Source organism: Suncus etruscus, chromosome 2 (genome assembly GCF_024139225.1).
Source record: "Suncus etruscus isolate mSunEtr1 chromosome 2, mSunEtr1.pri.cur, whole genome shotgun sequence".
In the NCBI taxonomy this organism is placed as follows: domain Eukaryota; kingdom Metazoa; phylum Chordata; class Mammalia; order Eulipotyphla; family Soricidae; genus Suncus; species Suncus etruscus.
Window position 1 is genome coordinate 33,794,378 of NC_064849.1, and position 17,835 is coordinate 33,812,212.

The following is a 17,835-nucleotide window of genomic DNA, read 5'->3' on the forward strand; positions in this document are numbered from 1 at the left end:
GTAAAAGGCCTGCTCAGATTGGCCAGAGTCTGAGAGGAAGTCTATTACAGTATAATCTTTGAACCTTTGCTTGTTGTGATTGGCTCACTGTGGTACATACAGTTGCAGCACAGGAACGTTCTGTCTGATACAGCGAATATAGGCCTAAACCTATGTTTTAACTGCAAAATTAGGGGGTCGTCTTATACACCCAGTCATCTTATACACTGGCAAATATAGTATGTATCAGGTGGTATTTAATTCTGGCCAAACATCACAGAGTTACCTTACACACACCTTGTTGGTTTAAATTACTGCCTCCCTAATATGCATCTGGGGCTATGGTTATATTATATGTGGTCCACTGTTGACCAAAACACTGTTGACTAAAATCCATATATTTGTTTTTTCATTCACAACAGTGATGAATATTGCTTGTTATTGTGATAACTAAGGGACATACACATATCTAGTTGTGCATCTTCTGAGGAGGAATAGATTGGGTTATGTGATTTCATTGTTCACTCTGGCTTGCATTATTTATTCTTTTTTTGGGGGGGGTCACACCTAGCAGCACTCAGGGGTTACTCCTGGCTCTATGCTCAGATTGCTCCTGGCAGGCTCGGGGGACCATATGGGATGCCGGGATTTGAACCACCATCCTTCTGCATGCAAGGCAAATGCCTTACCTTCATGCTATCTCTCAGGCCTCATTCTTCCCTTTCTTTTTCTTTCTTTCTTTTTTTTTGGCCACATCTGCTGATGCTTAGGGGTTACTCCTGGCTATGTGGTCAGAAGTCGCTCCTGGCTTGGGGGACCATATGGGACGCTGGGGGATCGAACCTCGGTCCGTCCTAGGCTAGTGCTGGCAAGGCAGACACCTTACCTTTAGCGCCACCGCACCGGCACCACATTCTTCCCTTTCTTAACACCACCAAATATACCTGTGACCTCTTGGTCCCTGTCCCCCATCCTTTCATATTTGTGTTTCTCCTCCTCCACTCAATTAATTTCCTTCTCCTTGTTATCTTCTGGGGCTTAGAGTTTTCTCAACAACCCCCATTTAAACCATTGCATTTCTTCATGAAGTTACTCTATTATTTTTTTTAAAAATGTTTATTTTTCTGAGACCATTGTAATTTACAGAGTCCTTAATAGTTGGATTTCAGATATACAATGAATCAGGTCCAATCTCACCACCAGTGTCTGCCTCCTTCCACCAATGTTCCCCAAATGCATCCCATACCACTCCCCTTGTTTCCCAGCCTGCCAGTATAACAGGCCCATTTTAGATTTAGATTGTTAAAGTTTGGGTCTCTTGATTTCATTGCTGTTGCCTTTCACTTGGATAGTTATTTCTGTCCTTTTTTTTTTTAACACTACCAAAGCACCTGAGTTAGCTTGGATCCTGGCCCTCATCCTTTTCTAATTGTGTTTTTCCTTTTCCAATCAGTTTCTTTCCTTCTCTTCACTATATAGACTCTGAGTCCAAGAGTGTTCGTGACAACTCCCATTGCATTTCATCATGTAGTTATATTTTAAATATATATATAAGTGATATCATTCTATATGTATCCTTCTTCTCTGGCTTACTTTATATGACATAATATCTTCCAGTTTCATCTATGTCGCTACAAATTGCATGATTGCATCATTCCTTATAGCTATGTAGCATTCCATTGTATATATGTACCACATCTTCATGATCTGCTTGTCTGTTGTTGGTTCATCTAGGTTCATTCCAAGTCTTGGCTATTGTAATGAGTGTTGCAATAACAGCAGTGTGCATACATCCTTTCAGATGAATGTTTTTACGTCCTGGGGATAGATGTCCAAAATTGGGATTGCTGGGTCATATGACAGATCAATTCTTAGTTTACTGAGAATCCTCTATACTGTTTTCCATAGGGGTTGGACGGTTACATTCCATTAAATTCATTGCTTGCACATATGTTTTTTTTTGGAATCACATTCTAGTTGTTGTGATCACACATATTCTGGTTTTGTTCACCATGAAACATTGTGAAGCTCACAATAGTGCTTATCAGGAATCATATTTCCTGACTGTTGTGCTCCCACGTCTTTTAGTGAAGGTCACGAGGGATCATACAGCTTTTTCATGGTGCTCACACAAACATGACTGAGGAGTTGTTGAAAATTTTTTTGCAGTGCTGGGGATCACAAAGCAAAACTAGTAGGCTTGTCCTCGGCTGTGTGACAGCAGCACTAGGACTGAGTTTGACTTGGAACACATGCTTTCTAAGACATTGAGCAATCCCTCCAGGACCTCTGCATTCTTCTTGCTTGGGATATACTAGCACTTGCCTTTCTAAGACTTTGTCCTTTACAACATGTTGTTGGCTCATTGGTCTGAGATTGTTTTAATAACAATTCCTGTTTTCCTTGTAGTGCTAGAGAAGGCTACAGTGGTTTTCTCTTTCATTCCTAATATTGGTGATTTGTATCCTTTCTTTCCTTATTAACCTGGTTCTAGTTTTATTGATAGTATCAAAACCAGCTTTGCTTTTATAATTTTCTTTTTGACTTTTATGACTTATAGTTCATTGAATTTCACTTGTTCTTTTGTGTTTGCTTTACTTTTCTTATATTGGGTTGACATAATTCTTTACTTAAGCTGAAAGATAAGATCACTGATTTGAGATTAATAATAGGCACTTAATTTGTTACTGATCTCCCCCCAAGTGCTGCTTTTATTGATTTTCTATTGATTTTGCTGTATTGTGTGTTCATTTTTATTCAATCAAACATGCCATGACGTTTCTTGTTTGCTTTTCCTCCAATGTAAGGTTACTTATACATGGATTGTTTGCTTACTAGTATTTGGAGATTTTTCTAGTTATTTTAGAAGTGTGATTTCTAGTTTAAATTCATGAGATAAACACCTGAAGAAAAACTTTGTGCTTTTTGTGTCTTTTAAAAGTTTGTTTCTCTCTGGCTCACCCTCTTGAAGTTCTGATCATTTTTATGAATTGAACCACCAGGGAACTTCGAAGAATCATATTGGCTTACTCACATGTCCAGACTGTTACTAGGGACGCCTCAAGGTCACACTATGAGGTGGAAAGAGAGGAAGGAGTAGGGCCTGCGGATTGACCTTAAGTAGAGTTGAGAATGGATTGTCAAGGATTTGCCAAATTCACTTTTACTTTTGCAGGGAGGGCTTCCAAATAGTGGTCAGGTGGCCCAGGGCTGTACTAGAGATTCTCAGCCAACTGGGCTGGCAGTTCAGTGTGAGAGCCATGAAAGTCTGTGGATGTGGTGCTGCATTGGACCTGTGTTGTTGGGGATATCATGCTACTGAGGTAGTACTCAGGGGTGTCCAAAGGTTACACCCAATGGTGCTTGGGAACAATATGGTGCCAACATCTAACCAGTATCTGCTGCAAAGCCAGGCAGGTGCCTTTGTCTCTCCAACCTCTCTAAATTCTTTCTTTATCAGGGAATTGAAAGCCTAAGAGTAGAAATTAGGTCTTGAGGTGGAAGTAGTCGAATCACATGCTTTGCCAGAATTTCCTAAATGGAACACTTAATGGAGTTTGGATCTTCTTAGGAACCTGGCTTGCTAGGAGCTGTACCAGATGGCCAGCAATTTGGCTATTGAGAGGGATGCCTCTAAAATGAGGTCTCAGCAATTAAGATTCATACTTGAGCTTCTATTACTTGTGGCAATACTTTTCTCCCAGTAGTGAACTTTATTCAGCTCTGGTCCATTTCTACAAATAGATCCCAGTTTCTTGTAGTTTAGTGTAGAGTTTAGAAAATGAGATGGGGCTGGAGAGATGGCACAGCAAATATTGCATTTCCTTGCATGCAGACAACTTGGTTTCAATCCCCAACATCCTATATAGATCCCATGAGTACTACCAGGAATGACTGCTGAGTGCAGAGCCAGGAAGAACTCCTGAGTACTGCTGGTGTGGTCCCAAATAATAGAAAGCAGGGTCCAAATCTGATTGCTGATGGTTACTGGGGTGTTGTGCTTTTCAACCCTCAATGGAAGTGGTGAATATACACATCTATCAATCATTGGTACAAGAAGATTATGAGATTGAGCAGGCGCTGAACTTTTGACATCTGAGGCAAACAAACCCAAAGCCAAGCCACTCAAGTGCACTCAATGCACTTGAGTCTATTAAGAACGCTGGGTCTTGGCTGGCTCATATATCAGCTCAAGGATAGAGGCCTCTTTTTCATTATGGTGCTGTGTTTTTGGTTCTCTAAGAGTCTTCAGTGTGTGAATTTTCTTTCCTTTTTGTGGGGCATCTCTTCTCTCACCATCTTTTTGGAGAAGTCCAGAGAGATTCTCTTTGAAATCAGTCCTTCTCCTCTCAATAAAACCATTTTTTTAAATGAAAAAAGAAAGGAAAGAGCAGCAATCATGGCCAATGAGTCTTTCCCAAAATGGGCAATGATTGCCAGGTAAGTTTCCTGGTTTTGTTTCCTCGTCCCTGAATTCCAAGAATTCCAGTTTCCTGAATTCCAATAGGCAAGACCTAATTTGAATGCATGGATGCTAAAATGAAGGTTGGGAAACTTTATTCTGCCTTGGTTTATCTTTGAAAATAAATGCACACAAACAGAAACTCTCTGTGTATGCCCATATGCTCAGATGTATTTAAATAATCTATATTTCAGCACTGACATGGTCATAAATGTATTTATTTTATATTTATATATTTAAAAATTGAGTTTAGGGCTGGAGATTGCTCAGTGAGAATTAACAAAAACCAGAATGGAGAGAGAGAGAGAGAGAGAGAGAGAGAGAGAGAGAGAGAGAGAGAGAGAGAGAGAGAGAGAGAGAGAGAGAGAGAGAGAGAGAGAGAGAGAGAAAGGGAGAGAGAGGAGAGAGAATGAGGACTGAGTTTATATTATAGATATCTCTAATTTTATGGAACTTTATTTTTGTTTGGTTTGTGGCCATACTCTGGGGTACTCAGGCCTGAGTACTCTGGCTGTGTTCAGGGATTACTCCTGATGTGGCTCAGGAGACCATATGGGATGCCAGGGATTGAACCATGTTCTGTCAAGTTCCTACCTGCTATACTGTCACTCCTGACCTTATCCTATGGAACTTCATTCTCTTGGTCTCTTCCTGGTTTCTACTTCCTTCTCAAGCTTGAGAAATACAGAAGTTCTACTTTGCTTAGGAAATTCCCTACGTGTCCCTTCTTGAGTCCTTGTTTTTTGTTGTCTGCTCTCAACTTCCATATACAATGAACTCTCTCATTGTTGATCTAAGTCATATTAAGTCGCATCCATTCATTCAGAGAGCCATCGGGCCTCCCTTCTCCTGTATAAGTTTCCCACTTCTTTCTCTCACCCCAGGGTTTCCTTTTCTGAACACCGAGCAGTTTCTCTAGGTTTTCTTCATCAGTTCTCTGGGTTTGCTCCTTCCCCGAAAACCCCCTAATCTATAACGGGGGAATTCTAGTTCCTGGTGGAGCCCTCATCCTGGGTCCATGCCCTGGAGTTGATTTTAGATTGATTTTAGATGGAGCCCAAGTCCATGACCAGGGCCTGGAGATAGCTCAGCCGACCACGAGGGGGCAGTGTTTACCCGTGTGTGAGTTGAGCACCAGGGAGAATGAGGGATGGCTGGTGGTGGAGGGTGGGGGAAGCGTGGCCGATGGGTGTACGTGCTGGAAGGCATGTGTAGGAGGTGAGGAGGTGTGGAACAGGCAGAGTGAGCCAGACCTGCATGCCTGCACAGGTATCTGTGTCCAAGTGCTTTTCAGGACCTGACCAGGAGCAAGTCCCTCCTGCTACAGGTGGTCCATTTCTCTTAGAGCCCGAGTGAGGGACCTTGTTCCAGAATAACAGGTCACCTTGACATGGACTCGTCTCTTCCAAGAACCTTTTTGCTTATAAGTTAAGAATTTTGGGTGACTGGCAGGGAGGCCAGGTCGGGAGGAGAGAAGAAGGAATGGGGAGAGATTTTGGCTTCGCTTTCCCCCTAGCAATCCTTTGATTATAGATCAGTATTTTCATTTTCATAAAATTCTCTCTTATTTCCAAACTTTCAAGTATCTTCCGAGTCAGCATGTCCTTGGATGGAGTTTATCTGTGGGATTCGGGGCTGCTCAGGATCTCAAAATGGCAGCGAATTCTGCTTCAGTGGAGAAGAGGAAGGTGCCAGACAGCACCTCACAGCTTCCATGCCATACCTCCTATTTTCACCAGAAAAATTGGAAAATTCAAGATGGGTTTGGAATATTTGCCATGCATGTGTGAAATCCCAAGTTTAAGCCTAGCTATTGCATGTTCCTAAACCCCCATCCCTGTCAGCTCTTGTGGTCCTCAGCAGCATGGGTCTGAGTGCTGAACTCTCTATCCTTCTTGGCTGATTACTCTAGGAGTGGCCCTGAAGCCTTATTTGGGAGGATCTCCTTAAAAAAGCAACAATAATTGGAACTTGAGAGCTAGTACAGTGGTTTGGGTATTTGCCTTGCACATGGCTGACCTGGGTTTGATCCCTGGCAATCCATACTGTCCCCTGAACCTAACAGGAATAAGGGAAAGAAATGGGGGAGACATTAAATTCCCCCTTTCACCTCTATGAGTGAAAAACCCAGAGCAAGCCCCTGGAACCACTGGGTGTGACCCAAAACAACAAAATAACTCCATAAAAATAAAACCAAAAAATAAACAAACAAAAACCAAACTCCCTAACAACAGGAGCTAAAGCAATATTATAGCCAGTAAGGTGCTTGCCTTGCATACTATCAACCTGAGTTTAATCCCAGGTATCTCATATGGTCCCCTGAACATTGCTAGGCAAGATTCCTGAGCACAGAGCCAGAAGTAAACCTTGAGCATCACTGGGTGTGCCCCACTCCCAAAAGTTCTATGAAAAAAGAAGAGCTGTAGAGATAGTTATAGGGGTTGAGGTACTTTCTTTCCATGCGACTGACAGTTTAATCCCAGAGACTGCATGTACCAAGAATGATTCCTGATTATAAAGCCAGCAGTAAGTTCTGTGCATGGCCAGACCACGAAACCCAAACCAAACCGACAAAACAAAGAATGGGAGAAAAAGGTAAGGCCTGTGTCAGCTACTGTTGCAAACAATTGTTTAATATCTTTACCTATTCTGTCTTCCCAGCAGCCCTCCATGTCCCCTGTAAACCCTTTCTTTGCTTCTTTGACAACACCCAAGAGTAGCAGTTGGGGGATTGGTGTGGAACTACTTGGTGACCTGAATCACTGGCCTTTTTCTTTATAAGTTTCTAGCTCCTTAATTCCATGTCCACAGTCATGTTGCCAATACCCTGCCCTCCACAATGTCAAAGATAAGTACCATACACCCAAGTGGCAGCACAGCATGGTACTTTTTTGCACATTTAGGGTGAAGGTAGTCAGGAAAGCAGGAGGGTGGAGGATTGGCAGGTTTCTGGGAAGGTCTTGGCTATCCCCTGAAACCTCATCTCTGCCCATGGGGATCAGGGATTTCAGAATGATGGGGTGCCACACTCTTGAAGATCAGCTCTTTGGACATGTGCCCATGGCACTCATATCTATGGGAAAAGGGGTTCTAATTCTCTTATTTTCCCTTGCATTCTGGAGACCATAATTCACTTACTGGGTGCAGCAGGAGGAGCCAAAACTGCTCACAATTTCAATCTCTTCTGACTCCCCCAGAAACCTGAGCTCTGAAAGGGAAGTGTACCTGAGGCCCTGTGTCTACTTGCCACACCTCGGGTGGACTGTGGGTGTGGCTGATACTTGCATTCTCTGGGTTAGCCAGTCTGAGATCCTCATGACTTTGTATTCTTGGGTTGGGGGGGGGGTCCCAAAAATGACCTGTGTAGGCAAATGAGCAGTGAGCATGCTTGGTACAAAGGGGTTGGGTGGTGCTCTTGTGAATGAGCATTTCCTGCTTCCAGGGAAAACAGAACTTGGGGACAGAGGAACCTGATTCAAAAATATTTTTATTTTGTATTTGAGATATATTAAAGGCAAAACATTTTTTTCTATTTCTTTTTTTTACTGAATTATTGTTTTGGTGAACATGGCTACAATAATATTTTTATTAATTTATGCTATAATATTAATGTATAAAGTTACCACACCACCTCCAAAGTGCCTAAGACTCTCTAGCACAGACAGTTCTTCTGTAACTTCCAAGCCATTTCTTCATCACCCATCCTGTCCCTTGATCTTCCCATTTTTTGGTAGCTCCAGTTTTGAAATTCAAGGCCAAAATGTTTGTTATCATCAAATATTTTGTTTAAAGAGACATTTCTTATGGACCCAGGAGAAGCTTTAGAGCTGCCGTTGCTGAGTTTCTCGTAATTCCTCCCTGACCTTCTCTACAGCTAATGACCACTGAAGCCTTTTCTGTCTCTGTCAGTCTGCCTACAAAACTGGCATAAAATAATGGACTTGGTGACACAGGGACCCAGTCTCCAGTCCATGGGCTCCAATATGACCTATATTGGGATTCCAGAAGTGTGATGGAAAGAAGTATTACAGCAGCCTTGGGAGTGGATAGCTGCCAGTTCATTGGCCAGGCTCTGCCTTGGGTACATCGATTTCATTGGTTTTCACAGCAGCCTTGTGAGGCCAATGCTACCTGGTCTCCCTCTGACAAGTGACAGAACAAGGCTCATGGAGGTAAAGGCTGCTGTCTAAAGTAGAGAGGTGATTCTGAGACAACACAGAGGAGGAAAGATCAAATTTGTAGGTTTCCCTTGAGATGGTTCTTAGAGAAACCAAAGGCAAAAGGAGGAACTAAGTCAAACAAGAATAAACTTTCACACTGAGAGACCAAAAATTGGTGCATACCAGAAGGGGAAGGGTGGTGGATTTATAAGAAAGGAGAGTGGTTGTACAGTGGTGGATATGGCAGTTGTATAGTTGTATGGTGGTTGGATGGTGGTACTTTCAGTGGGGGACAGAGTTGTGGCTCAATCATATATAGAACACATGTGAAGCTTTGGGTTCCATCCCTAGATCTGCCCTGCCCCCCCCCCCCCCAACCAGCCCATCCAGTGGTGGCCATATCTTCCACAATAACTGGACTTCTGGCAATGAGCTTGAAATGGTAGATACATGGACATATATCTCAAAATAAAAGAATGTCATAGTATAATTATATTTTGGCTGAAAATTAGATAGGGTAGAAAATCTGCTTAGTGCCAGGTGTGTCCTCTGCAGCCCCTGTTTTAGCACTGGAATAGGTACTCGAGCAAGTAACACAGAGTCAATTTATGCATGTGTTAAACTCCTTTCTCTTCTGCTGCTTCCAGCCTGTGGGGGAGTGAGATACTTTTCTGTTCCTGCAGGACCCTATAAGGGGCTTTCCGGCTGAGTCTGGGCTTGGAGGGAGGGTCCTGTTACTCTTCCACCAAAGAAGCACAGAGAATTCTTCTTCCTCTTCTTGCTCCCATGCAATTCCATTAGCAAAGAGAATCCTTGGGGAATGAAGTCACACTTTCCACGTCCCTAAAAGCTGGGGAGAGAGCCCATTTGTATTATTGTAACCAGAGGAGGCCAGGGACAAAGGAAGCTTATAATTTTGTAAACAGAGGCTTGGGAGGAGTTCCAAGGGGAAGAGGACAGGGAGGCAGAGTTTGGAAAGACCCGAAACTCAAAGCTGGGGAGTAGTTATAACTAAGGAGGGGGGCAGATTCTGTCTTCTTTTCTCATCACTCTTCTCTCACTGTGATTTCTGCTACAATCCAGGTTGGTCTGCTGAGGTGATGAGGTCTTGGGATGTGGTGCCTGGTGTCCGCATGTGAAATCCTGCACCCAAGTTCCTTGTCTGTGGGATGGGGCCATGAAAAGACTGCCTTAGCTCACACCTAGTCTTAGGGTCAAACTAGAACACACATCCATTTGCAGTCAAGTTCTGAGTCTGGGTGTCTGTTCTGGATTCTGTCCTTTTCTACAGGGCTGTTGAGGACTCCCTTTCCTTGAATGGAAGGCTATGTGTTGGTTCTGGGGTCTTTATGAAGGCTCAAGACTCTCTGTGCTGATCACTTATTATTATTATTATTATTATTATTATTATTATTTTTGGTTTTTGGGTCACACCTGGCGGTGCTCAGGGGTTACTCCTGGGTCTCTGCTCAGAAATAGCTCCTGGCAGGCACGGGGGACCATATGGGACACCGGGATTCGAACCAACCACCTTTGGTCCTGGATCGGCTGCTGTGCTATCTCTCTGGGCCCTGATCACTTATTTTTGACAGCATCCTGAAGTTAAAGAAACAGAGAGGGAAATGGGGGTAATGGGTGTTATGAATCCATAGAACTACAGAGGTCAGGGGCATACTCTGTGGCCCTGAGTTTTTCTTAATGTCAGCTTTGAACCTGGGACACTTGTCTTAAAACACTTAAAGGTTTACTGGGTTCACTGGCTGGAACAGTCACCTCAAAGGTCTAGTTCAGGGATCTCAAACTCGCAGCCCGAGGGCTGTTTGCAGCCCTCCGTACAACATTTTGTGGCCCTGCCCTAAAGGAATCTTTTTCTGTTTTGTTTTGTTTTAGTTGTTTGGGTCACACCCCCCAATGTTCAAGGCTTACTACTGACTTTGCACTCAAGGATCACCCCGACTTTGCCTCCTGCGGCCCCCAGGTAAATTGAGTTTGAGACCCCTGGTCTACTGCCATGCTAGGGCCAATCTAACAAGAGAAACCTGGTGGCAGAATAAGTGAGAACTCATCTGTGGTATGACTCTCAGATTGAGAAGTGGGAGACACAGGTACTCAAAGTAACTATCTTGGTCTAGAAGGATAAGGGGGCTAAGGTGCATGTTTTTGCAGGCAGCTGACCCTAGTTCAATTTCCATACCACATATGGTCCCACAGGCACTGCCAGTATTGACTTCTGAGCATAAAGCCAGGGGTAGCATCTGAGTACTTCTGAGTGTAGCCCCCCCTTCAATTAAAACAAAAGAATAAAAATCAAAGTAAGAACCTTGTCTACATGGTCATAAGAAGGGGTTCTTATAGAAAAGGAGCAGGTAAGATAGGGTGCACTGTAGAGCGGAGGGTTCCAGAGCAAGCAATGAATTCCTTACCTGTAAACTCTCTTACCTGCAAATCTAAACACAGTAAAGACTAAATGAAGAACACTGTCCTTATCTTTAGGTTTGTGGGTGGAAAGAAGAGTAAGACAAGGGCATTTGTTCTTGTCAGGGAATTTGCTTTCCTAATTTCTCTGAGCCAGTTTCAGATTCCCATGGTCAGTTGTTCATTTGCACAATCCTGTGGGAAGTAGGGTGCTGACTTAGCTCTGGCTGCTTATCAGGGGTATTGTGGTGATGGTGTGGTGGTGAAGTGTGTGTATGTGTGTGTGTGTGTGTGTGTGTGTTTGTGTGTGTGCTTGAATGAACTTACTGCTGAGAAAACTGTCCTGCCTTGCAAGTAACACTTGGTCTGAGATGGAGATCTACTTGGGAGTGGCAGATACATTTCTTTACAAATTCCCAGTTTTGGGACTTAAGAAGTTCCACAAGGCAGAAGTGATACCCAACTATTTCACAGAATCTGTCTCTCAGTCCTGGGGATAAATCATTTTGTTTAAGGAAATGTGTTTTATTCCATGCCTAAAAGAGAAAAATGTTAAAATGGAAGTAAACTAGAAATCTAGGCTTGGGCTAGACCAAGAATTATTGGTCCTACATCTCAGTTGAAGCATCTTCAGGTGGCAGATATGCCTGACTTCACTGTCTCTGATGTTCTCAGGCATTCAGAAGATCAGCACAATTGCTAAGGTCATTTCTGCTGTTTATCCAATTCTCTTCCTCCAGCTTGCATGGCTTTCTGGAGAGAACAGCACAAATAATCAATGAAAAGCCCCTAGGGAAAAGGCTGGAAACACTAGTTCGTAAATCCACAACCAGATAGCAGATAAATGAAAGATTAACTTTAGTTTCCAAACAAAAACTTTAAGAAAACAAAGCAAAATAAATAATTAGGAGGGCCAGAATCTGATCTCCACAACGAGGTGTTATTGAAAATACACCTTTATTCTCACCTTTGTAATTACAATAATATATTAAATGCATATATATACATTCTAATAAATATGGTCATTTTGTATAAGCACAGACAGAACTGTATAAATTCCTTTAACTTGCAGCTTTAGATTGAGCTTAAATGACCTTTTCTTGGTTTTTGGAGTCATGTCATTTTTTCTCGAGTCAGTTTCCACTGACCAGTATGTCAAGACAGGAATCTAAAGTTCTTATTAGCACAAGTAACCAAATTAGAAAAAGATGGCTTCACCCAGGGAGCATCTTGTCATATTTTCCAAACTATAGGCCTTAGGGCAGTCTGTTTTAGTTTTCTTTCTTTTTTTCTTTTTTTGGTTTTTTGGTTTTGGGGCCACACCCAGTGATGCTCAGGGGTTACTCCTGGCTCTGCACTCAGAAATCGCTCCTGACTTGGGGAACCATATGGGACACTGGGGAATCAAACTGTGGTCCATCCTAGGTCAGCATGTGCAAGGCAAAAGCTTTACCAATGCGCCACTGTTTCAGCCCCTGTTTTAGTTTTCTTAACCCCAAAGGGTCCTTCTAGATTTTGGAGGAGGGAGGAGTGGCATCATATTTCCTCTGTCTGGTTAAAAGGCCCTTCTACTAATCATACTTTTTGAGCCCTCCTAGATGTGGCCTGAAAAAAAAATTCTTTAGGGCAACTGAGGACTTAAATTAAGCTAATATGACAAAAGCTTAGTTTGCTAAGGAAATATTTATCATTAGATTCTCCTGCAGCACTTGTATTTTGATGTTAATTATTTAATTCCTGAAGTTCCAAAGTGTGCAAAGGATTATGATACCCTGCTAGAGGATAGGATTCCTTTTAGGAGGCATTTACTTGCTTCTCTTTGTTGAGGTAAATCTTGATTTCTAAAGTAACATTGCTCCGACATTCTAATGTCTCAGGATTATAGCTAGTCCCAACAGTACTATTAAAAGAAACTCTTAATCTCCTCATTTGTTTATGCAAATAAATAATGTTCATAAAGAATTAAAAATATGCTAAATGCATCAAGAAAGAAAAAATCAATATTTTAGATTCAATTTACCAGGTTTCTGGTACTATAATAATGACTAATTATATTCATTATTATTAATTTATTCAGCCCCATGTAGAAGATCTTGATACAAATTTTTTTTTTTGGTCTTTGGGCCACACCCAGTGACACTCAGGGGTTACTCCTGGCTATGAGCTCAGAAATCACTTCTGGCTTGGGGTCCAGTATGGACACCAGGGTTCGAATCATTGTCTGTCCCGGATTGGCTGCGTACAAGGCAAACACTCTATTGCTGTGCTATTGCTCGGGCCCCTTGATATGAAAATTTTAAGTGCCCAAATTTTCTAAAAGCGTTGCTAGTTTATCTTTAGTTCCACAATAAATACTACGAAGTATCTGTCAAAGTTTTCTTCTCTGACAGACTTCCTTGAATTAGACATTAGAGCAATTCGAAAAGTTTCAGAAGACATTAGAATGCTCACAATTGAAGAACTTATAATGCAATTTGCAGTTGGCTCAATTATGACAAATTTCTAAAATGCTCTAAGTAGAGCATATTAGGTATTTTACCTAGAACATAATATAACTAGCTAGAACATATCAGTCTTCAGGATTTCCAAATAATTTTAGAATTATTCTTTTTTTTGTTTTTTGTTTTTTGTTTTTTTTTTTGGTTTTTGGGCCACACCCAGCGGTGCTCAGGGGTTACTCCTGGCTGTCTGCTCAGAGATAGCTTCTGGCAGGCACGGGGACTATATGGGACACCGGGATTCGAACCAACCACCTTAGGTCCTGGATCGGCTACTTGCAAGGCAAACATTGCTGTGCTATCTCTCCGGGCCCGTAGAATTATTCTTATTAATTATGTTATAATTTCATATTATTAACATCTATGTTAAGGAGCTTAAAATTCCTTTTTGGGGGCTGAAGTGATAGATAGCATAGTGGTAGGGCATTTACCTTGCACTCACTGATCCACAACTGACCCGTGTTTGATCCCAGGCATTTCATATGGTCCCCCCTGCCTGCCAGGAGCATTTTCTGAGTGCAGAGCCAGGAGTGACCCCTGAGCACCTCTGGGTGTGGCCCCAAAACAAAGAAATTCCTTTTTATGTGAAAAGCTTTTCATGAAATCTTAACATACCAAATCATCCGAATTCACATATATTTCTCTTTATCTAAGGGGAGAAAGTAATTTTTATGGGATGCTTTTGCTTTTTGAAATTCTTCCATATTTGTTTTCCTTTTATTTACCCATACTCAATTTGTTTTTCCTTAGAATTTTGATTTCTGGGAAGCTTTGCCTAAAAAGTATCAAAAACTTTGAAACACGAGTAATCATAAAACAATACCATCACTGAACTAAGCACAGTAGCAAAACTACTTCAAAGCTAGATAATAAAATATAAAGTAATGAATGAAACAAACTATAAGGTTATTTTAAGACCATATATATATATATTTTTTTTTTGGTTTTTGGGTCACACCAGGCAGTGCTCAGGAGTTATTCCTGGCTCCAGGCTCAGAAATTGCTCCTGGCAGGCACGGGGGACCATATGGCACGCCGGGATTCAAACCGATGACCTCCTGCATGAAAGGCAAACGCTTTACCTCCATGCTATCTCTCCAGCCCCAAGACCATATATTTTTACTTACTAGGCAAACCAGTTAAATATTTTGACAGACTTAAAACACTTACTGGTCCTTTTGAGTTTTTTTGTGCTTTCAGCAGCCAAAAGTTAAAACCTAATTTTATTCAGTATCAAATACTAAAGCTTAATTTTAAGATCCTTATACTAATTCAGCTTGACTACACAGTTTCTTTTTCATTTTTTCTTTTTGATTTTTGACCACACCCAGTGATGCTCAGGGATTGCTCTTAACTCTGCCTTCAGAAATCGCTCCTGGCTTGGGGGATCATATGGGACGCTGGTGGATCAAATGGTGGTCCGTCCTAGGCTAGTGCGAGCAAGGCAGATGTCTTACCTCTTGCACTACTGCTTCAGTTTCTTTTTCTAAAATGAAATCCTCAAACCTTACATACATTTCTTTATATTCATTCTGACTTATGGATGACCTTTACTTCATTACCTTCACAACCGTTTTCATTGCAAGACAGAATTCATTCCATTCCCTTCATTGTCTCTCTCATCTACAAAAGACATTGGCTTTCTCTATATATTTAAATCCCTAGTTGAAAAGTACTCAGTAAAAGACTATTACTTGATTTTTCACAAGGCACATGGAAAACAATTTAAGACACACCTTTAAAATGGTTACTAAAATTCATTGTGATGTCTTTTTTTTTTTTTGGATGAAGGGCACACCCAAAGGTGCTCAGGGGTTACTCCTAGCTCTGTGCTCAGAAATCACTCCTGGAAGGCTCGGGGGGACCACATGGAATGCCGAGAATAGAAGCAGGGTCAACAAATGCCCTACCCATTGTGCTATTGCTCTGGCCCCTGTTGGCCTCACATGTGGACTATCTCATTATATTAAAATAACAATATGGGATGCTAGGAATCAAAGCAGGGTTCATCCCGGGTTAGCCGTGTGCAAGACAAATGCCCTATTATTGTGCTATCTCTTCAGCCCCTCAAGGTTATGTCTTTAGCTTTTTGAGTATGAAGTCAACCTGGAACATTGTCTTATCTGAAACCATTCATAATTTATTCCTAGTAAGTAGTTCAACTTAATTTATCAAAAATCTTAGAAGCAAGTATTTGTAGAAGTTTCTATCATCTGGTTTACTTTTTTAACTCTTAAGTTTACCTGGCTTGAAAAGTCAATTGATATGAACACAAATTACTCCATTTTGTCTTCATACCAATCACAAACCTTGCAACACCAGGACAATTATTTTCTTTGTTTATCTAACAGGAGGACCTAATTCTGATTAATACACATACCTAGGGTAAAAACTTTGTATTCAGTTTTGACTTTAGAGACCTGCATGTTTTAAAAGGAACCAGTACATTTTAAATTAGTTTTTCACCAAAATGATCTTAGACCATAAACATTTGGGGGAAGATACTTTAATAACTTCATTCAGAAGTATATGGAGAATATATGGAAACAAATATATATGGAGACAAACATATATTCAAACATAGGAAGATATCTTAACATTTGCATTAAAACCTCAGATGTCTGTAAAAGAAAATATTTTAACTGCCTATATTTATAAACATAAAAGAATGTTCTTTGAATTATGTCAAAAGTTCTATAAGGTATCTGCTTTAAATGTTTCTAGTAAAACCCGAGTCTTGGCCTGTGGGATAAGCCCTATAAACTAGCTCTTTGAGTAAAGGTCTCTTATCTTCCTCTCTGTAGTTCTTAGATATTAATAAGCCCATTCTAATTTTTTTTAGGGATGAAGTATTAAACTTGATGCAGTTTTTGAAACTCAATAGACATCTGCATGGCTGCTGAAACCTTAAGATACTATTTTATCTCTGGTGTTAAAAAAAGAAAAGAAAATCACTTTCTGGCCACAGTATTCTTGCTTTTAATTTTTGATTTTGGCCTCAGATGGTGTCCTGCTGTATTTCTGGGCATCTCAGAAGAAGTTAATGTGTACTCTGGGCAGTAACTGGAGTTGGGCTCAGACATTGAACTGTCAGCTTGGTTGGCTGCACTTCTAGGAGTGGCCCCTGGAATCCTAAGCACTTCTTGGAAGACCCCATTTCCTACAAGTTAAATGACTGTGCTGAGGTTGCACTAACACTCACAAAGTGGTGACAGCAACAATGAATATGGCTATTGAGGAGAGCTCAATGCTGGGGGAGTTTAGCAGGCTAACTGGACACAGCTGGGGGAGAAAGGCAGGGGGCCTGCTGAAGTCAGAGAAAAAGGATCTTTGGCATTATTGAGTTCAGAGAGACCTATTAGGCAGGGAATTTCTTCTTGAAAACAAAATTAACAAAGGAAATATTATAGGTCACAAAAAAAGTGAAAAGTACATGTTCTCCCTGTAATATGTGTGGGGCAACTCACTATATGTGCTTTATTGAGGATGGGGAGGATGGCTCCCTGCCCATGTTCCCCCTTCTTGAGCATACTCTGAGCCTTGGTTCCTTTTCTGGGAGGTGCTACTGGTACCCTGTTAGCTAGGGGTTGGGAAGCTAACAAGACTCAGGGTAAGAGCAAAAGGGTGTGACTGGACCTTCTCTTGCTCCTGCAGCATTTATTTATTTTTTTTATTTAAACACCTTGATTACATACATGATTGTGTTTGGGTTTCAGTCATGTAAAGAACGCCACCCATCACCAGTGCAACATTCCCACCACCAATGTCCCAAGTCACCCTCCTCCCCACCTAACCCCTGCCTGTACTCTAAACAGGCTCTCCATTTCCCTCATATATTCTCATTATTAGGACAGTTAAAAATGTAGTTATTTCTCTAGTTAAACTCATCACTCTTTGTGGTGAGCTTCCTGTGGTGAGCTGGAACTTCCAGCTCTTTTCTCTTTTGTGTCTAAAAATTATTATTGCAAGAATGTCTTTCATTTTTCTTAAAACCCATAGATGAGTGAGACCATTCTGTGTTTTTCTCTCTCTCTCTGGCTTATTTCACTCAGCATAATAGATTCCGTGTACATCCATGTATAGGAAAATTTCATGACTTCATCTCTCCTGACAGCTGCATAATATTCCATTGTGTATATGTACCACAGTTTCTTTAGCCATTCATCTGTTGAAGGGCATCTTGGTTGTTTCCAGAGTCTTGCTATGGTAAATAGTGCTGCAATGAATATGGGTGTAAGGAAGGGGTTTTTGTACTGTATTTTTGTGTTCTTAGGGTATATTCCTAGGAGTGGTATAGCTGGAGCATATGGGAGCTCGATTT